Source organism: Tenrec ecaudatus, chromosome 9 (assembly GCF_050624435.1).
Source record: "Tenrec ecaudatus isolate mTenEca1 chromosome 9, mTenEca1.hap1, whole genome shotgun sequence".
NCBI lineage: Eukaryota > Metazoa > Chordata > Mammalia > Afrosoricida > Tenrecidae > Tenrec > Tenrec ecaudatus.
In genome coordinates this window covers 115,050,207-115,073,376 of record NC_134538.1, presented here as the reverse complement: position 1 = coordinate 115,073,376, position 23,170 = coordinate 115,050,207, and the positions used below count along the sequence as shown (strand labels likewise).

At 40.9% G+C, this 23,170-nt stretch overlaps 1 pseudogene; it reads left to right on the top strand.

Moving 5' to 3' along the window:
* The window catches only part of LOC142456087 (pre-mRNA-splicing factor SLU7 pseudogene), a 63,950-nt pseudogene extending 46,622 nt beyond the window's left edge, over positions 1-17,328 (top strand).
* Positions 17,329-23,170: the final 5,842 nt, after the last annotated feature.

The window sequence follows — 23,170 nt, the reverse complement described above, 5'->3', positions numbered from 1 at the left end:
GGGGGGATAAAGTCATCCTGTTCTCCCAGAGTAAAATACAAATTTCCCCACACTCTGTTTTCAATTCAGTCAAAATAACACTGGTCTTTTTCTTTTTTGTTAACCTGATCATGCTTCAGACTTATGCTCAATTTGCAGGACTTGATTACTCTTCAATATAGTTTGGCACTGGCATTTTCCAGCTTGCTCCCATTAACTGAGTATCTGCTTTATATTATTTTTTTCCAAATTTGTTTTTAGAAGTTGAATACCAACCAAGTTTCCAATGCAAATATTAAATTTTTGTTTTTGTTCTGTATTTTTCAGTAGTTACCTTTTAGAAATTGTCCCTGAGAAAGCGACTGCTCCGCCTGTATTCAGTGCATGTGATTGACAATGATTGAGAACTTATACTTACAGGCTTTGTCTTTGGTGTATAAAAGTATACATCCCTACAGAATGACTAAAATCAATATACAGCTAATTTTAAAATATTATGTAGATTGATTACTTTGTATTGTTCACAGATGGAGTAAAACGTGGGTCTTGAGAGACCAAATGAAAACATTTGGTCGAGAAGGTTTGAATGGGGCATGTGTCACAAGCGGTAAATCATAAAGACATTCAAACAGAAAGTAGGCATGCTTACTGGCATGTACATGTCATGTGTGTTTGCGTAAGTGACTTCCCTGGTGTAATAGGAATTCTGTGTAAATTTCTGTGTAGATAAATGAGAAGAACAGGGACACAAGTCAGATAAAATTGAATTGAGCCAGAAAAAATACAAAGAACATTAAAAAGCTTACTACAATTTAAATTTAATTATCTGTATAGTACAGTGAACTTCAAATACGGAGTTAAAAATAAACTAGTTTCCAGAATTGGCTGTAAACTTTGGAGAGCAGGTCATATAGTCTCAGAAAGAAACCATGAGGGGCTGAATGTCTTCGAGAAGAAGCCCTCACTTGTGTCACACTGGTGGACTAGAGACACTCATATGTGTGTGAGAGAGCCCATTCCAGATCAAGTCCATGAGTCTGACATTATCCCATATGTCTGATACTAGTCCGTATATCCTCTTGTGACACATAGCCACTCACAATGATGCCAAAGAAGGAAGATCACAGGGCGGTTTTGGGGAGTACCCCCTCATATATATTTTTTAAAAACTTCCAGAAAGTATTAAAAACAAGATCAAGCCCAAAGTGAATTAGAAGGGAGATCAGGTGACAAGATTTAAATGTTCAAATTAGATATATCATTCTAATCTATAGTTATCTTTCCAATACTCACTGTCTAATCACCAGCTTACTGGGAAATCACCAGAAGCTATCCCCTGGATAAATCCTGCAGTTGTATTTTGGGCTGCCACTGCCATCCTTCTGCACACTAGAATCTCACAATTGAAGTTCTTGTACTATCCCTTCCTTCAGACAATCCTTGGATCATGGATGTTAGTGTGCTTCTTCCATGTGGGTGTAGTTGATGTCTCATGTAGATGGCTACTTGTTTGGAAACAAGCCTTTAACCCCAGATTCTATTCGGATAGCTAGGCACCATCTAATTTCTTCACCACACTTTGCTGTAGCACCCTTATTGTCTGTGTTTCCTTCCTGAGGGCAAGTTCCAAGAGTATTGAACTGTTGGCAGGCAGACTAATACTTAGTCACTACTTTAATGCCCGCCTTACTTTATTAGGATGTGCATTATTTTGGCCAATGTGTGTCCGACAATATCAGTGAATATTATTGTATGTAACCACCAACACACATTGTTTGTGCAAATAGCATCCAGTCATGTAATGATTTATTCTGTACAAGTGAGTAATCCAGGTATTGTGATATGTAGTTAGCCTGCACTTGTACAGTCTCCTTCTCTCAACTGGGTTTTAAAATTAGTAGCATAGGCTAATCAATACTATAAACCAATGGTTCGCAGCCTTCCCAATACCAAGACCCTTTAATACAATTCCTCATGTTTTGGTGACCCAACCATAAAGTTATTTTCATTGCTACATCATAACTGTAATTTTGCTACTGTGATGAATCGGTCGACCCCTGTGAAAGGGTCGTTTAACCCCCAGGTTGAGAACCGCTGCTACAAACAGATGGACCTGATGCTCCAGGGAGATGAATGTTAAGATGCTGTGCCGTAATGAACAAGGCTGTCCCTAGGGCAGTGTCAGTGCTCCTTGGAAGCTGTGGTAAAGGGAAATATTTTAATATGTATCTTCTTTTTATGCCTCTGTAACAGTCAGAAAATTATGGGGTGGGACTATGCAAATAAGGTGTGTGCAACACTAATAGAGGGAATCGGATAGTTGACTTATCATTCTCCTGATTGTCAGAGAGATTTCACAGAAGCAGGGCAGAGATTCCCAAGACCATCAAGGAAAAAGAGTCATCAAAAGAGGACATTTGAGATCCCTATCAGATGTGCAAGAAGCCTGGGCAAGAAGACCATGAGACAGAGCAGTGCTGAGACCAAGGGCAGAGCAGCACGGGGGCTTCCTTGTCTATGGTGACAGAAGCCAGACCATGATGTGGTGGAGAAGCTGTGCAACAGGAAGACATCTGGTTGCTAACTAGGGAGAGGCACTGCTATGGACAAAAACTGCGTTCTTAATATTTTATGATCCTGATTTATATTACCTATTAAGTTCACTATAAGCACCACTAATCATAAGTTGGGCTTTTTTTTTTTTTAGTTCTGTATGGCCACTGCAACAGATTATGGGACCCAGCAGAAAAGCAGCATGCCATGGACTGAACAGTTACTAGCAGAGTAGGATACAAGAAGGCTGAGGGTGGAGGCATGTCTGACCTCTGACTTACAGCAGTCAGCCTTTGATCGGTGTGCAGATAGGTTCTCCTTCTCCCTCATGAAGCCAGAGGAAGCCAGATTCAGTCCTCCAGGCCATTTTGTTGTTGTTGTTGTTGATGATGATTTTCCACAGAAGCAGACTAGAAACTGGATCTCCTGTCAGCTCTCACTTCTGATGTCCCATCTTGGATAGACAGCTCCCACTTCATCCAAATCTACTGCCATCCAAGCAACTCTCACTTACAGCAATCCTGCATATAGGCTATTATTATTCTTTCATGAAGCAGACAGCCTCATCTTTCTCCTGCAGATGGGTGGTGGGTTTGAACTAACAAATTTGTGATTAGCAGTTCAACTTTTACCTGACCAAGTCACTAGGGCTTCATTTGATAGACATAAGGGTACCAATAACTCTTGACATACTATATTAGTTTGCTTCTGAATACTATCATTGCTTATTTGAAACAGGTGTAGATTCAGATAAATCCACAAGGAAGCAGGAGACAAGAAATCAAAGGATATATTGTGTTGGGTAAACCTCTGCAAATGATGTCTTTAATGGGCTTAAAATTAAAGACAGCACTTTGAGAATGACGTTGCTTTATCCACAAGCCATGATATTTTCAATTGTCTCATATGTGTGAAAGCTATATGGTAAATAAAGAAGACTGGAGAAGAATTTATACTTTTGCATTTGGTATTGGCAAAGAACATCGAAATACCAATGATGGCCAGAAGAACGACAAATCTGACATGGAGGAAGAACCACCAGAATGTTCATTAGAAGCAATAATGACAAAGACTTCATCTTGTATACCTTGGACATATTGTCAGGATGCACCAGTCCCTGGAGAAGGACATCAGCTTGATACAGGGTCAGCAAAACAGAACAAGACTCTCAAATCAATAGATCGACACAGTGTCTGCAACAAAGGGCTCAAATGTACCAACAATTCTGCGGCTTGCTCGGGAGAGGGAAGAATTTTGTTCTATTAGACATAGGATCACCAGCAGTTAGACTCAACATATGGCAAAGGTGTTTGCCAACCCAAACCTTCAGTGTACAGCAAGATCAGGAACTGCTGGGGAGGAATAGAAACTTGATGGTTGGGTTGGCCATGTCTTGGGTGATGACTTAGAGAATGTTCCAACTCTACTTCTCCTTACATTCTCAGAGTCTACAGAAGTATCCTAAGCTCCTGATCACAGGCTATCCCTCCTCTTTGTTCCCGGCAGGAAGGCAGTTTAGTGATTTCAACCTATTGAAGTTCAAAGACATGCTCTACCTGGCATGCTCCCCACTTTTCTTCCCATCCCAAGACTCGTAGAGCTAAAAAAGAAAGCCACTGTTTTCTAGAACATCCCAACTTGTACCTACCTTGTAGCATGGAGTGTAACTGCTTCATGGGGCTTCTGAGACTCCATCACATTAATGTAGCAGATAGTTTCATTTTTCTTCTGCAAAAAAATGGGTGGATTTGAACTTGCAACTTTGTAGTAATCAGCTGGATACTTAGCACCACAGGGGGCCCATACCAGACTCATGCCAACAAACAAACAAAACCAAGCTCACTAGAAGGTAATTGTGACTCATAGCTGCCCTCCCTAAAGGGCAGAGTAGACTGCCCTTTCAGAAATACAAGGGTATAAATGTTTATGGGAGAAGAAACCTCATCGTTTTCTCATGGTAGCTTTGAACTGTTGACCTTGTAGGTAGCAGCTCACATCATAACCTAATCTACCTTTAGGGCCCTTCACTTAATTTGTTCACTGCTATCCAGTCCTATAAGGCAGAGAAAGACCGTCACCATGGTTGTTTGAGGCTGTAAATCTTCACAGGAGCATAAAGCCTGATTTTTTTTTTCCTGAGGATAAGTTGATGGATTCAAACTTCTGACCTGTAGCCCAAGGAATAGCTCATGATGCCACTAGGGGTCCCCGTCAGCGCCAAATCTCATTATAAATGTACAGAACCAGTGTTGAATCTTGCTATATATATATAAAGAAATATACCTCAATAAGCTAAGAAATATAGGATACATATACCAGCATAAACAAACCAATAACAAAACAAGAACATATTTATGAATGCACAATATAGGAGAAGGTATACAGTTTGATGACAAAGGATTTCCTCAAACTATGAGATTGAACAAACACGCGGGGAGCTCATAGCCTATCAGGAAACGTTGGGAGTTTGAAAAAGTGATGGTCTTAGCTACAGGCTTTGGAAGGATTCAAGGAGGTCCAAAAAGTGTGTCTGCAGGAATGGCTGTGGTAGGGAGGCTGCATTGTCCACCAGCCTTCTATATCGCATGGAAAGGCCAGTGGACTCTCCAATGATTGGGGCAGAAAGGAGATCATATCATTGAGAATCTCGTCTGAAAACCTGATTCACCAAAAGGCTTCACTGAAAGTAATAAGGAGTCTATATAATAGGGGCCATCTGGCACTGCAGTCTCATAAATGTTCAGGTGGGAGCAATTACCACAATGAGCAGTGAAGCCTGCCTGGCAGCCTGTGTTCTTGCCCCATAGAGGACGGTTCCTAGACACAAGATAGTAGCACAGCCGCCATGGACATTGCTCAATATATAAAATCAGAAGAAATTAAAGATGGCGGAGGGGGAGGCTAAAGACAGCCTCCCCAACAAAATGTTATACAGCTGGTTTCCAACCTGACCCGACAGTGCTAGCGTTAGAACCCAAGTTCTAACGTTAGAATTCATTGACTGAAGGAGAGGTCAAGTCCATGAGGAAGAATCTCACAACACAAAAGCATGTACATGGTGATAAGCATAATTAGTTATGAAAATAATTTTAAAATGTGGAAGTACACATAACTAACACATATCAAAATAAGTTCATCTTTAGTGATAAGTGAAATTTGAAAAAAATCAAAAAAGAGCAAGGCCCTCACTGAGATGGATTGACTCAGTGGCTACAAAATGGGGTGAAACATAACAACCTCGGATGACACAGGACCAGGCAGTGTTACACTCCATCGGAGTCAGAGCGAGGCAGCAGTACGGAACAAGTGAAGTACAGCTTCAAGCTTCCCATCTTCCTGCTAGCTTAGCTTCCTTAAAAATGCTTAATACTAAGTGTTAACAAGGGCGAGGGAAAAGATGCATGTCTTTAAGTTCTTGTTAGAATTATAAACTATTCTGGAATTTTCTTTGACTAGGTAACAAGCACTTTAAAAGGTTTAAGCATTATTTCTGTGGGAGTATATTTTAAGAAAATGACAATATGGCAAGGATTTTTTTTCAAAAACATTTTTTCCATCTAAACAGATAATAGGACATTTAGAAAACATAAGAAACAACTTAAATTTTCAAGAGTAATAATACTGTAAAGCATATTGGAGGCCTCTTTTGTGGTGCAAAATTAGGCAATCATTGTTTTATTTATATATTATATATAATATAATTGCAGTTATTGTAATTGCAATGAATAAATTATATACCTGTGAAGAGTTGAATTGGCAAAATATATGTGATGATGATGGAGTTATGGAATATAGCAACAAAAAACAGAAGGGTAACTGCTGAGAATGTTGATGCACAACCAAAAATCTCATAGAATTTAATTCCTTGTTTATATTGCGGGTCATGGTCTCAAGGACAGGCCAGTTAATGGCCCCATTAATATGGTTACTGTTTCTGTTCTCTCTGACAGTTCATTTCATAGTGTAACAGAAATTTTCCATGGACTTTTTGAAGCCCCATTACATTTGCCTGAAATAACAGAGAAAGACAGAGAATCAGGAGACTTGGGATATTGAATACATGGGTCATTGCTTCCTTGAACAATTAATTGCCCAGTGACCATTGTTTTAATCAAATATTCTTTCTTTATTTTTCTGTCTTTCCTTCTCTTATTTTATATTAAAATTTTTAAATCATTTTATTGGGGGCTCATACAACTCTTATCACAATACATCCATCCATCCATTGTGTCTAGCACATTTGCACATCTGCTGTCATTACCATTTTCAAAACATTCTCTTTCCACCCTAGCCCCCAGAATCAGCTCCTCGTTTTTAACTCTTCTTCCCTAACCCTTCCTCCCTCATGAACTATTGATAATTTGTTATTATTATTTTTCGTGCCTTACAATGACTGATGCCTCCCTTCACCCACGTTTCTGCTCTCCATCCCCCTGGAAGGGCTTATTTGCAGATCACTGTGATCGGTGGTTTCCCCTTTCCACCCCAGCCCCCACCTTCACCTTCCCCTCCTCATCTTGCTACACTCAATATCAGTCCTGAGGGGTTTATCTGTCCTGGATTCCCTGTATTTCCAATTCTTATCCTTACCCATGTCCATGCTCTGGTCTACCTGGATTTGTAAGGTAGAATTGGGGTCATGATAGTGGGGGGAGGAGGCAGTAAAGAACTAGAGGAAAGTTGTATGTTTCATCGATGCTATTTCACACCTTGACTGACTCATCTCCTCCCCACAATGCTTCTGTAAGTGGGTGTCCAGTTGTCTACAGATGGGCTTTGGATCTCCACTCCACACTTCCCCTCATTCACAATGATATGATTTTTTTTTGTTCTGGGTCTTTGATGCCTGATACCTGATCCCATTGACACCTCATGATCACACAGGCTGTGTGCTTCTTCCATGTGTGCTTAGTTGCTTCTCAGCTAGATGGCTGTTTGTTTTTCTCCAAGTCTTTAAGACCCCAGACATTATATCTTTGTCCCATCAGCTTGCTTCATCACATTTGCTTATGCACCCATTTTGTCTTCAGCTATGTTGTCAGGAAGTTGGGCATCACAGAATGCTGAATTATGAAATAAAGTGTTCTTACATTGAGGGAGTACTTGAATAGAGACCCAATGATCATCTACTACATTAATATTAAACCTATAAATAATATGTACATAGATCTCTTTCCTGATTGTTATATATGAATATATTTATATATGTACATGCCCATATTTAGACCTCTATAAATGTCCTTTCCCTCCTAGTTCTTTCCTCTATTTCCTTTTACTTTCCTCTTGTCCCGCTACCATGTTCAGCCTTCATTTGGGTTTCAGTAATTCCTCTTTGTTACATGCTCTTGATCAAGCCTAACCAGGTCTCCTAGACTCCCATCACCATCGGTGTTAGATCACTTGTTCCCTTTATCCCTGGGTTTGTTAGCACCCACTTCCTTTACCCTACCTCCCCCTTTTCCATGTCCCCCTTGAACTGTTGGTCCCATTGTTTTTTTCCTTAGGATTGTTTATCCTACCTATCTTATCTAGATAGACATACAGATACAATAATTAGCACAAAAACAAGACAGAACACACAATAAAAGAAATAAAACAAAACAGCAAAAACAATGAAAGACAACTCATGACCAAAAAAAATAAAGAAAAACTTATAAATAGTTCAAGGTCTGTTTGTTGAACTTTAGGAGTGTTTTCCAGTCCTGTCTGATAAGGTGTCATGCCCTGACCCTAAAGTCCATTTTGGTATTCCTCGGGGACTTCGTTGCCTTGTTCCCCTTGCTGCTCTGTTGCATGCCCTTAGCATTTCACCCAGAGTGGTAGGGTCAGATAGGGTACAATTCTTGCATTGTGCCTCAAGTGTTATCCCTTGAAGTGCTAGGGGTCACTGAGGTACATCATCTCATAGTGGGGCCGAGCCCATGGTCCTCTCTGTGCATTGGCTTCTCTGAGCAGAAATATCACGATTAGGTCTTGGTGGTCCAGGATGTGTTCCACTCTCTCTCCTTCCCTCATCACTTGCTCTTGTGTGCTGTCATCAGACATGCCCCTCTCCCTGAGCTGCAACTTCAGTGCTGACCTCTGAAGTGAATTATTCTGGGGCGTGGGCGGGGTGTTCACATAGTCGGTATTGGGATTGACCCTGCACACCTCTCTATTGGTTCTCTGCTTCATGCCAGTATGTTGCCTTCAAGTCTTGGCACACCATATTGAAGTCTGGTCCCTCTCTCCCTCTCATATGGAGGTATATACAACACCCTCCCCTCGGGTGGGTTAGTTTCTGTTACCCTGCTACCCATATCTTTAGTTTTCTCTTTTCCCCTCCTTTTTAGTTGGCTACCATATGTATCCATGAATTGGGTCTGGCCCATGACAAACAATCAGGATCTCACCCCAGGAATGTATGTATACAGTAGTATTTTCCCTATGCTCCTTTTACATTTTAAAATTTACCTCAGAAGACTCATGTTGTACTTGTCCTTTTGTGCTTGGCGTACTTTGCTTAGCATAATTTCCTCCAGATCTTCCCATGCGGTGATGTGCTTCATGTGTTCATAACTACTTTTTGTGGATGTGTAGTACTCCATTGTATGCATGTACCACTGTTTTTTAATCCATTCATCCATTGATGGATATTTGGGTTGTTTCCTTGTAATTGTGACTATGCTGCAATGAACATTGGAGCACAGATGCCTGGTCAAGGTTTGTTTCTTGCCCCTTCTGGGTATATGTCTAGTAAGGGGACTACTGGGTTGTATGGTAGCTCAATTTCCATTTGTTTTAGATATTTCCAAATTGATTTCCATTGTGGCTGTACATACCTACAGGTCCACCAGCAATAGATGAGAGTTCCTATCTCACCACTTACCATTTTCTGATTTTTTGAACTGGACTACAATTTGCATTTCTCTTATGGCTGATGCCAGGGAACATTTTCTCATATGTTTATCGTTCATTCAAATTTCTTCCCTTGTGAAACTTCTGTTCAGCTACTTTGCTTACCTCCTCAGTGAGCAATTAGCTTTTTTCTTTTTGGAAACTAGCAGAGTACTGTAGATTTTAGTAATAAGGTTTTTGTCTGATGTGTTATTGCTAAAGATGTTTTTCCAGTCCGTGGGCTCTCTTATTACCTTCTTGGTGAGCTCTTTCGATATACACAGGTATTTTATCTTCAGTGTATCCCACTTGTCAATTGTGCATCATCTGTATTTGTGTCCTACCCTGTTTCCAGTAATCTATGTGTTCCCTGTGCCAAAGTTCTCAGGTTTGCCCTAATTCCCTCATTGATGGCCCTACGAGTTTGGGGTTTTACTTCAAGGTCTGTGATCCACCTTGAGTTTATTCTGGTGCTTGGAGTTAGGATCTTGTTTCATTTTTCTGCAGGTAGATTTTTTTTTCCAGTACCACTTATTGAAGAGGATATCCAATTCCCATTTGATATTTTTGAGCCCCTTATCAAAGATCAGTTGTTTGTATGCTGATGATTTTATTTCTGAGTTTTCAGTCCTTTTCCATTGGTCTGAGTATCTGTCATTGTACCACTACCATGTGGTTTTGCCCACTGTGGCTGTATAAAATGTTCTCCAGTCAGGAAAAGTGAACCCTCCCATTCTGTCCGTCTTCTTGAGGAGTTATCTGCTAATTCCGGCCTTCTTCCCCCTCCATATGAAGCTGCTAATCAGTTTTTCCAATTCTTTGAACAAAGAAGATAGTACTTGTATCAGGATTGCATTAAAATTGCATAGTGCCTTGGGCAGAACTGACATCTATACTATACTGCCTTCTGACCCATAAGCATTGGATATTCTTCCATTTGTTGAGGTCACCCTTGGTTTCTTATAATAGCGCTCTATAGTTTTCCTCATACAAATCTTTTTTTTTTTTTAGTCAGGTATATCCCTAGATATTTCAATTTGTGCTTGGCTATTGTGAATGGTACCACCTTTTTGATCCCCTCTTCGGTGTCTTATCTGATGTGTATAATTGACTTCTGTTTGTTGCTCTTGTATCCTGCCACTCTGCCATATTCCTCTATTGCTTGCAGTATTGCCCTTGTGAAGTTTTTGCATTTTCCATGTATAAAATCATATCATCTGCGAATAATGATAATTTAACTTCTTCCTTCCCCAGGCGAATACTTTTGACGTCTTTTCTGTGCTTTATGCTGTTAGCTAGGTCCTCTAGTATGATGTTAAATAAGAGTGGGAACAAGGGGCATCCTTGTCTGGTTACCTTTTTCAGTGGGATTAGTTTTGTCTTTTCTTCATTGACTACCACAGTGGCTGTTGATTTTTCATATATAGCTTGTATTATATTGAGGAATTTTCCTTACGTTTCTACCATCTTGCATTTCTTAAACAGGAATTGGTGTTGGATGTTGTCAAGTGCTTTTTCTGCATCTATCAATATTATCATGTGATTATTATAATTTTTCATGTCAATGTGTTTTCTTATGATGAACCATCTCTTCATCCCTGGTATGAATCTCACTTGGTCATGGTAAATTGTTTGTTTTATATCCTTTTGTATTCTATTGGCCAGTATTTTTGTTAAGGATTTTTGCATTGATGTTCATTAGGGATATTGCACTGTAGTTCTTCATTCTTGGGGGATCCTTGCCCAGTGTAGGTATCAGAATTATACTAGCTTCATTGAAAGAGTTCAGGAATTTGCCGTCTTTTTCCATGTTCTGTAAGATTTGCAAAGGATTGGTGCCAGTTCTTCCCTGAATGCTTGGTAGGATTCTCTTGTGATGCCATCCGGTCCACAAGATTTCTCTGTTGGTATTTCCTCAATAACCTCGTCTGTTCTATTGCTTTGGGTCTGTTGAGATACTCGCATCCATCTGGGATAGTCTAGGGAGGGATTGTTTTTCCAAGTATATGTCCATGTCTTCCAAGTTGTTGAATTCATTAGAGTACAAGCCTTTGTAATTCTGTGTAATTATCATTTTTATTTCATTGGGTACATCATTGTAAACTCCACTGCTTCATCCCTCATTCTTGCTATTGAAATGTGTTCCTTCTTTTCTTTGGTTAGGTGTGCCAGCAGGATATCAATTCTGGTAATCCTTTCAAAGGACCAACTTTTAACTGAATTTATTTTTCTATACTTTTAAAATTTTTCAACACATTCAACTTGTGCCCCAGCATTTGCCATATGGGCTTGAAAAGAATGTGATTTTATTATTTTAATTTTTTGCATTTGCTCTTCTGGGTTGGCAAGGATCTTTTATAGGGCTGGGTTTCTTTTAATGTTTTCTTTGAGTTTTTCCTTGTCTGGAAAGACTCTTACTTATCCATATATATTGATAGATAATTTGGCTGCATAGAGTATTCCTGGGTTTGTGTTATTTTCCTTAAATTGTTGGAATATGTTACTCCACTCTCTCCTTTTCTTCATAGTGTCTGCTGATAGGTCTGAGCATATTCTTATTTGGGTACCATATATGTCACTGCTTGGTTTTCCCTAGCGGCTCTCATGATTTTCTCCTTTTCCTCAAAGTTGGAGAGTATAACTATTATATGGTGACTTCTTCTTTGGGTTCACTCTAGCGGGCGTTCTTTCAGCCTCCTGAATGGTTGCTTGTTTTCCACTCATTAGGCTGGGGAAGTTTTCCTCCAATAATTCCCTCACAATTTTTGCTGTTGACTTCTTTTTTGTTTCTTCCTCTATTAATCCAATTATTCTGATGTTGTTCCTCTTCATAGCATCAGACATAGCTCTCAGGTTTTCTTCCTCTTCTCTGATGATGTTATTTACTTTTTTTCCACATTTGTTAAAGTCTGTTTGGCTCTCCTCTAGGTCACTGATGCAGTTCTCTGCCTCCTCCAGGCTTTGGTGAAATCTGTGAATTTTCTACTAGTTTTTGTTATCTCATCCCTTAACTCTTGTATTTCCCATTGATGTATGTTTTTTCTGTCCTCAATCATTTTATCCTGTTTCTGTATTAGTTCCCTCCTATCCTGTATCACTCCAAGCAGCATTCTGAACATTTCTTTCTGTGGAAGTTCAATGTCTATTTCTTCTATGCATGTCATTGGGTTCAAGACTTCTTCTAACATTGCCTTTTGCTGCTCCTGTTTATTTCATTGAGGTCATTGAGGCTGTTTGCTGCTTGCATTGTGTTGTTTTAGAGAAGCCCAGCGCCATTTTCCATAGAGTCGGAGAGCACTGTGCTCTCGCTGGGAGGCTTATAGGAATTCTTCTTCAAACTGCCTGCAGCTAATTGCACTATGGGATTGGGCAACTACTTTATCCACCTGTTGTTTCACTCTTTCCCTATCCTACCAGTGTTCTATTATTTCGAGGGCAAGTTGGATGGTCCTCTCTGGGGGTGCTGGTTGTGTGGTTGTGGACCCATGTTTATGGCACTGCACTCGATGAGCTCACAGGAAGTTGTGGTGGTGTGGCATATGGAGGCTTGGGGCACTGCTGTGGGCATACGGGGGTGCCTGCTGCACCAAGAGTGCTGTGGAAATTCCCTGGGTGTGCCAGAGTCCCTCTAGTATATGTTACTAGGTCAACATTTGGCAGAAGTCCTTAATAAAATATTATAAAGAAAAATTATGATCATGGATTATGGTAAGAGTTGTAAGAGCACCCAGTAAAATGATTCTAAAAAGAAAAAAACGGGAGTTGGGGAATATTAATAGAACTTCAAATTTGCATAGAAGCCAGACATTCTGGATCTGGATAAATCTTTGAAATTATTGCTGTAAAATAATCTTTTAACCTTAAACCCAAAAGATCTCCTAAAGTCTTCTTAACCACTCCCCTCCAAACAATAGTTTAACTGAGAACAAATTTTGTCCATAAGCTTTGTGTTCTTTTAAGATCTGTTGTTATGGATCAAATTAACAAGAGCAAGTATAAAGTTTAGAGAGAAACTCTTTGAAAAATTCAAAGAGGGAGGGTGAAGATAGATATACAACTGGAAGAATGTAATCAGTGGCACTGAATTGTCCATGCTGAAACTATGGAATTGATGCATGTTTTGCTGCATAAATGCTCAACCATAGTAACCCAAACCCCAGTACCATGGAGTCAATTTCAACTCATTGTGAACCTAAACAGTTTCCAAGGCTTTTCATCTTTTCATCGGCAAATAATTAGTACAATACTTACCTGATAGTAGCAAAAGAACTCCTAAACACCAACAAGTGGAAGAAAAAGTTCTTTAAACAAACAAGAAACATTCTTCATGGTAGGATTAATTACCATAGGACCACTTCCTCAGACCAAAGCCTGTTCTGGAATATTTTGACATCATGGCCATGGTTGTGATTTGGGGAGAACACTTTCTTCCAATCTGTTGCTTTCCATCTCAAAGTGTCATGCACATTAGAATTCTCTGAGATGCGTCTGAACTTGGATTGAGAGAAGGGCTGAATCCAAAGGTATTCCTGTTAGAGTTGTCCATTTCCAAACTGACTTCTCTTTAACAGCCCAAGTATCCAAAGTATTTAATTGGATGAACTTCCTCAAAATTTAGGAGGAAATTACATATTAATTTGTAGAATTAACCAGTGTGTTTGGTCTTTCTGTGTTTATGCTGCTCTTTATATCCTATCTTTTTGTTTGTGCTTCACAACTTTGCCTTGGGAGATTTTTATTTAGCAAGTGATGTGCAGAGCCTAGGACTCTGGGTTTAAAGCCAGTGTCCTTGCTCCTTATGTAAAAGGCACAGTTCATGAATCAGAAGCCCTGGTAACTTTAAAAAGGGAGAATCTGGCTGAGTGACTTTAACTGATAGCTGACTCCCAGCTGCAGGTGTTTAATGCAGTTTCTCATTTTCCCTGTTCAGTGTGATCCTGATTGATTTGGAAACCAGGTTTAACATTTGTGGGTTCATCTTGGATAAGGCCTACAGCCTAATTTGAGGGGCAACCTATCTGCAGGTCTACCCATAGTTGGCATTGACCAGCGGAGAAACTTCTAGCCTTTTTGATTTGTCCCTGCCACATCTGCCTGGAGATGGACAATATATCAGGGATCCAACCTGCTCACAGAGAGAACCTTCTTTTCCATTTTGGTTTGGTGAGTTGGGGAATATTTTTCTTGCCTTACTCACCGTATGGACGGTTTATTTTCTTGGGTGAAAACATTTAAACTCTGTGTGAAGGAAGTATGAAAGTGTGAGTGAATGTAGCTGATTACAGTCCTCTGTAATTGTTCCATGTGGCTCCACAGACTTCGTTTGAGTCTGGTTAGGGCCCCACCCAATTTTGCGGTGACATATGATCTCATAGTGATTTCCTTTCTCCAGATAGTGGATCTAGGCTGGGGTTTATCTGGTTACACCTGAGTAAAAATGTACCTAAAATACCTGCTGGGATCATGGATAGGCGACAACCTTCTTGGTCTCCCTTGGAGAAGTTCCCCTTTTGTCTGACTACATGATGCTTGGGAGGGACTACATGAGCGCACGATTCAGGGATTTTCTTCTTCTCATCTCCATGACGCTACCTGGTACCCTCATCTATGTCCTGACTTTGTGGACTCTGTTGTCTCATTCTTTTGGGAACTCTTTCTGGAAGGGACATTTCCTGACTACACTCCAGGCAAGCTGGAGTTTTATAGTTTTTGCCTCATCTTGATCCTCTCCCCTTGCCTTAAGGCTGGGTGTTACAGTCCAATTGACTACTGATGGGCTTTGGGTCTCCACTCTGCTCTCCCCCTCATTCCCATTGATAGGAATTTGTTGTTTGTTTTGTTTTGGTCTTTTATGCCTCAGACCTGAGACCATTGATACCACATGAAACCAAAGTGCTGTGTTAGTAGAGCAAATGTTCTTGCATTGAGAGAGTATTTGAGTGGAGGTCCAGTGTTCACCTGTGGCTATAATATTTCATAAATAAATATATGTACATAGATCTATTCCCCTATCATTATTTATAAATGTACTTACATATACACATACATATACACATGCCTGTATTTAGATCACCATAAATGTCCTTTGCTTCCCAGTTCTTTCCTCCATTTCCTTTTACTTTCCTCCTGTCCCACTATCAGGTTTGACTTTCATTCAGGTTTTGGTAATTCCTCTCAGCTACATTGACCTTTATCAAGTCCTCCCCGCCCCACCCCCAAGCACCCTATGCCCTCCTCACCATCAATTTTAGATTGTGTACTTATTCTTCCCTTGTCCTTGGGTTTGTTGGCACCCCCTCCTTTTCCCCCACTTTGCCCTCTCCTGTGTCATCCCAGAACTTTCAGTCCCATTGTTCTCTCCTCTGGATTGTTCATCCCACCTATCTTTTCCCGATAGATATGCATAGACAATAATAGACAGACACAAACAAAAAGCAAAAACAAAAAAAGAAGAAAAGACCTGCATTGAAGCCCAAAGGCCACAGCCAGTGAAGCGAAGGCAGTGTAGCTCACCTGAGGAGTTCAGCAAGAGGGGCGTAAGAGAGGCTACCATCTGTACTAAGCATCAAAAAAGGAGCAGGCGAAAATTGAGGGGCCATAACACGCAAAAAGAAAGACTCCTTTGAGAGACCTAGGGAGTTGAAGGAAAATTTACTGGTACTAAATATAGCTCCAGATGAACATGTCCAGCCTCAGCTGACCTTGGACCATGATGGGAAGAGAGATCAGTGGAATGGCCACAATCCGGAAGAACACATAACAATTGTGGATGAATATGTCAAAGTTAATCTGGCAAAATGAACACTGCAAGAAGAGTTTGCCTCTGGAAAATTAGTGGAAAGGGCTAATTCTCCAAAATACCAGCAGGGAGAGGAAGAACCAAATTCTTAGATGGAAGAAGAGTCTAATAGCGAAGATGAAGATAAATATGCTGCTGATATTGACATGCCAGGACAGAATTCTGACTTTAAGAGATGGATTACTGTCTGAAATTTCAGGATTAGAGAAGATATTACCCAATATTTGCAGAACTTCTATCCAAATTCTGTTTATTAAGACCCCCAAACTAGAGTTATGAGAGACAGTCCCTGTGTCAATGCAGGAAAGAATCTAGATGATGTTAAATATCCAGGAGATAACTGCACCCATTACACAGGAAATACTACATCGATGGACCTGGGCACAGTTGTTGGTTTGGGAACCCTGTGACATGGGGCCCGAAGGGCATCTGCAGGCACATCCTACAAAACCAGAGCTGTTATATAGATCGTCCAAAGTTTAAAGGGAAGATTTTAGAGAACAGCAGAAAGAAAGCATCCTCGAAAAGTATGGTGTGCAAAAACATCTGGATGCTCCACCAGCAGAACTGCTTTTAGCTCAGACCAAGGACTGCATAGATTTTGGACAGTTCTCAAAGGCAGGAGCAGGATGTCGCCAGCTCCTCGCATAAGGAGGACGTGAAGATCAGCAATCACACACGTATCAGGATCTGATTGGAAAGAAGGCCAAGGGTGATATAATGCTGCGACTCTTTTGTTAAGTGTTCCTCTGGCCCTGGAGATGCCGGTGAGAGAGTGCTAATGTGGAGGACTGGCTGGTAAGTGGTGGCACTGGAGGAGAGCCCGTGGAGTAGCCTCAGATCCTTATGCAGACACACCAGGAAAAAACTTAAAGAGGGGGAGGAGGAGAAGAACCATCGAAAGAGCAATTCTGATCGGTGATAGTAAGGAAGAACATGAAAACTGAAAAAGGCACTGAAGGCAGAAAAGACCTGCCCTGCATGCCAAAGAGCCCATGCAAATGGAAGTGTGGAAGCAGCCTTATTGCAGTATTTATGAAGTAGGGAAACTAATGGGAGAGGAAATGGAGGCTTATGGGATGAAACATCAGAGACCATTGGAAAGGAATCATAGAAGATGATCCAGAATGGACACACTTTATATGTTCTTTCCAGCTTCTTGCTGATAACAGTAGGGAAATCCTTGTCTGCTTTTCTCCCTGATGCTATTCTTAAAATGCCCAGAAGGTCCACAGTAAGGTTAGTCTGTGCTGTGCTGAGGAAGCCAAACCACACCCATAATGAGAGTCCAGCTGCCATCTCCTGGGGGTCCTGTAGGAGTGCTCGACCCAGGGTCCTCTGCTCAGCAGGGCTGGTGATGCAAATACGATTTCTGATTTTGAGGCCTTTACATATTTGTATCCATATTTGAATGTAGATTCATTTTTCAATAAATCAATCAAACAAATAAATAAATGAAATGAAAATCTGAGATGATGGTAGTAGAGCAGGAGGAAAGTCAAGGGAGATGGAGGAAAGAGCTAGGAGTCAAGGGGAATTTATGGAGGTCTAGACAAAGACATGTACATGCAAATATATATATGAGGACGGGGAAATAGATCTATGTGCCTATATTTATTATTAAGGTGGCGGAAGGACTTTGGGCCTCTACTCAAGCACTCCCTCAATGCATGAATACTTTCTTCTATTAAATTGTCACTCTACAATGCTTACCCTCCCAACACAACTGCTGAAGCCAAAGCAGGTGAACAAGTAAATGTGGTGAAGAAAGCTGATGGTGCCCGACTATCAAAAGAGATAGTGTCTGGGGTCTTAAAGGCTTGAAGATAAACAAGCAACCATCTAGCTCAGAAGCAACAAAGCCCACATGGAAGAACACACCAGCCTATGTGATCGTGTGGTCCCGAAGGGATCAGTTATCAGGCATCAAAGAACAAAAAATCATATCATTGGCTGCACACCTCCATGATAGGATTGCTGAAGACAAATGGGTGCATAAGCAAATGTGGTGAAGAAAGCTGATGGTGCCCGGCTATCGAAAGAGATAGAGCCTGGGGTCTTAAAGGCTTGAAGGTGAACAAGTGGCCATCTAGCTCAGAAGCAATAAAGCCCATATGGAAGAATCATACCAGCCTATGCAATCATGAGGTGCCAAAGGGACCAGGTATAAGGCATCATGCAAAAAATATGTATATATATATATATATATATATATATATATATATATATATATACATATATATACATACATACCATAGTGAATGAAGGGGGAAGTGCAGAGTGGAGACCCAAGGCCCATTTGTCGGCCACTGGAGATCCCCTCATAGAGGGGTTTAGGAGAGGAGATGGGTCCGTCAGGGTGCGATGTAGTACCGATGAAGAACACAGCTTTCCCCCAGATTCTGGATGCTTCCTCCCCCCAACTACCATGATCCGAATTCTACCTTGCAGGACTGGATAGGGCAGAGGTTGTACACTGGTGCATATGGGAGCTGGAGGCACAGGGAATCCAGGGTGGATGATACCGTCAGGACCAGGAGTGTGAGGGGCGATGCTGGGAGAGTAGAGGGCGAGTGGGGTGGAAAGGGGGAACTGATTGCAAGGATCCACATGTGACCTCCTCCCTGGGAGATGGATGGCAGAGAAGGAGGGGAAGGGAGACTCCAGATAGGGCAAGATATGACAAAATAACAATCTATAAATTATCAAGGGCTCATGAGGGAGGGGGGAGCAGGGAGGGAGGGGAAAAAAAGAGGACCTGATGCAAAGGGCTTAAGTGGAAAGCAGATGCTTTGAAAATGATTAGGGCAAAGAATGTAGGGATGTGCTTTATACAATTGATGTATGTATATGTATGGATTGTGATAAGAGTTGTATAAGCCCCTAATAAAATGTAAAAAAAGAAAATGATTAGGGAAAAGAATGTACAGATATGCTTTATACAGTTGATGTATGTATATGTATGGATTGTGACAAGAGTTGTATGAGCCCCTAATAAAATGTAAAAAAAAAAAAAAAAGAAAGAAAGAATATCTGAGACGCTATCCTGGTTTAGTGACTGCCCATTTTAGTAAGATTCCCCAGGTGCTTTCAATACATATTAAAATGGAGAATCACTTTTGTTGAGTTTGATAAATGATCAGAGCTGTGAACCTGATGATTACTAGGATATAATTTTTGTATGATTTGGTCATACCTGCCTCAAATCTAGTTGATGCGTTAGCTGTGTTACCAATGAAATATGGATAAATTTACATTTTAACTACTCAATAGCAACAGCAAAGGCCTAGCCCTCTCATACACCTTCACCAGGACTATGAAAGCAATAACCATGGCCCACAATTGTTCTCCACGAGATATTGGTGACCAGGTTTAATATGAAGCTCTGGGGACACCGCGGGCTCAGTAAATGTAGGGGTGCTAAAGGAAGGAGGGAAGCTTAAGCCCACCCTCCTCTCCAGGGCAGAGATGTGAAGCTGTCCGGGTTTGTGGATATGTACAACCTCGGAAACCCTGTGTATTTGCACTGTGCTTCAGAATGGATTCAGTGGAAGCAGGAATGGCACCGGGATATCTAGAGCTACTAGAATGAATTAAAGTAGAAAAGTAATTTATAAAAAGTAACAAACCTATGAGGGCATACTCGAAGATATGTGTTTTAGCTTCGTTATGTCTGGCAGTAGTAGCGGCAAACTAATGGCTGGTGGAAGGTCTTTTTTTATACCACACATGTAAAAAGGCCTAGATACCAAGAATAGCAGACATTGCGTCTTCAACAAGAAATACTTGTACTGTCTGTTTATGTTCATACATTAAGGCACATTGCATGTCTTCTAAAATACCGCCAATATAATAAGCTCCATTTTCTATTATTTTATATATACATATATATATACACATGTATATATGCATATCTCTATATGTAATACAGATGGTGACTAAACCAGTTTAAAATCATCTCAGTATAAGCACCATACTGTTGCTACATGATCAGAGCCTGGCATCTTTGGGAGAATAGTTAGTACAATCGGTCCAGGTCTGATAATAGCATCATAAACTGTGACAAATCACAGCGGGCGTCCCACTAGAAGAATAAAGAGGCTGAAAATCGAATGGCTTATAGGCCGTGTTTGCACCACGAAAGGCTTTCAGAATGTGTGCCAGCCAAAACGGGGGGTAAATAATCATTAGCCTTTTTTCCATATTAGACTATGCTCTTGATTTCAGGTTTCTTAATGACTGGTGTTCATATCCGATTTACACAGAAGTGGATTTAATGTTGATGTGAGTCACGACCTCACACAAAGAACTACATATTTCCCTAGAGGCAGAGGTTGTGAGGGAGTTCTGTCACCAACCTTGTGTTGCTTGAGGAGCCAAATTTATCTCCCACACCCAAAGACATGGCTTTCTTCTGTTTGACTGGCCTTGCAGCCATCCCCGTGACAGGTGGGAGAGACGAAAGGAGACGTTTTTATCAGGAAATTAATAGCCAATGAAGAGCAGAGAGATAAAGAAAATCTTTTAATTTTTTTAATAAATCATTTTTTGGGGGTTCTTATAACAATCCATATATCAATTTTATCAAGCATATTTGTACAAGTGTTGTCATTATCATTTCCAAACATTTTCTTTCTACCTGAGCCCTTGGTATTTGCTCCTGTGTTTTTCCTATCTCTCCCACCCTTCCACCCCTGTGCACCCTTGATAAATTATGAATTATTATTTTCATATCTTACACCATCTGTTGTCTCCCTTCGCCCACGTTTCTGTTGTTTTTCTCCCTGGTGATGGGGAGGTTATACATTGACCATAGTGATCGGTTACCCCTTACTCCCCCTTCTTCCCCGACTTTCCTCCTACCCTAATAGTATCACTACTCCCATTATTGTTCCTAAGAGGTTTATCTGTCCTATATTCCATGTGTTGTGTTTTGAGAGCTCTTATCTGTACCAGTGTGTATGCTCCAGTCTAGGCATATTTTTAAGGTAGAATTGGGGTCATGATAATGGGAGGGAGGAAGCATTAAAGAACTAGCAAAATGATCTGTTTTGTCCGTGCTAGACCGCACCCTGGCTGGCCCATCCCTTCCTTGTGACACTTCTGTGAGGGGATGTCCGACTCTCTTCAGGGGGGTCTTGGATCTCCACTCTGACCCCCCTTGTTTACATCCATATGATTGTTTGCTTTGGGTCTTCTGATGCCTTATATCTGATCCTGAGGACACTTCATGATCTCACAGGCTGGTGTGCTTCTTCCACGTGCGCTTTGTTGTTTCCTGCTAGATGGTGACTTGTTTAACATCAAGTCTTTAAGTCTTTTTCAAGGAATCACTTCACGCTCTAGAAAAATTAAAAAATTAGAGTACATACCAGATCTGGCTAAGGAATGGTGTATCATTTATGTACATGGTCCACAAATATCAATCATGAGCAAGATGGAGGTTTTCTACTCCCATAAATATTCATTCTAGGAAAGTTCTGCTCTGTCCTCAAGGGGTGCTATGTGTCCGAATGAATCCAATGGAAGTGAGTTTGTTTTTTAGGTTTGGAGATCAGATACTACCTTCTCAGAGAAGCTTGCACATGATTATGTAACACAATAACTCCATTCTGTATCTTTGGAATGTTTTATTTTCCTCCACAATGTTTGCACAGTCTAGCATTATAATGAACATGGAGGACCAGAGACGAATTGGTACATTTGAATGAGGATATGGGCAAAGACTCCTGGAAGTGCCATGGACAGCCAGAAGAACAAGCAGCTCTCCCCTGGAGGAAGCACAGTCCCAATGCTCCTGAGAAGTGAGGATGAAGAGACTCTGTCTTAGGTAGTTTGTGATCAGGAAGGCCCAGTCCCTGGAGAAGGACATCATGCTTTGGAAAGAAGAGGGGCAGAAAAAAAGAGGAAGATCCACAAGGGGATGGATTGATAAAGTGGTCACAGCAATGGGCTCAAACATAACAATTTTGAGGATGACACAGGACCAGGCTGTCTTTTGTTATGTGGTCCAAAGTTTGGTATGAGTTGAATCTAAGGCACTTAACCATCACAACAACATTGTAAACCACATTTATTTGTGAATTATATTTTCCTGTCTTCCCCATTAGAATGTGGGTTCACAAGGGTCAGTGGCTGTCTTGGTCACCACTATATTCACGATAACAAGTGGCGACTATACATATTAGCCACTCCACATACATTTTACTGAATGATTGAATAAACACTGCTGCTCTTATTACACTAGCTCCAATCTTGTCTCCTATACATGTGTGATTGTTTTGTTAATTTCAGAACTCAGTTCTCCATTCTTTGTTTTTTTAATCATTTTATTGGGGGCTCGTCCATAAATCCATTCACTTTGGTACATGTGTTTCCCTCATCATTCTCAAAACATTGCTTTCTACTTGAGCCCTTGGTATCAGCTCCTCATTTTTTCCTGTCCCTCCCCGTTCCCCCTGCCCCCTGCCTCCTCCCCCTCCCCCACTAAACCCCTGATAATTTATAAATGATTATTATTTTGTCATATCTTACACCTTCAGAAGTCTCCCTTCATCCACTTCTCTGCTATCCATCCCCAAGGGAGGAGGTTATAAGTAGATCCTTATAATCGGTTCCCCCTTTCTCCCTCACCTTCCCTCCACCCTCCTGGTATCGCCACTCTCACCACTGGTCCTAAGGAGTTCATCTGCCCTGGATTCCCTGTTTACAGTTCCTATCTGTACCAGTGTACATTCTCTGGTCCAGCCAGATTTTTTTTTTCACAAGAGAAAAGCTTGTAGTTAGTTCAGGGATCGTTTGCTGGCCCTTAGGAGCGTTGGGATCATGATAGTGGGAGAGGGTCGCATGTGATGGGAAGCATTCAAGAACTAGAGGAAAATTGTATGTTCCATCTTTGCTACACTGCACCGTGACTGGCTCATCTCCTCCCTGTGACCTGTCTTCAAGGGGATGTCTAATTTC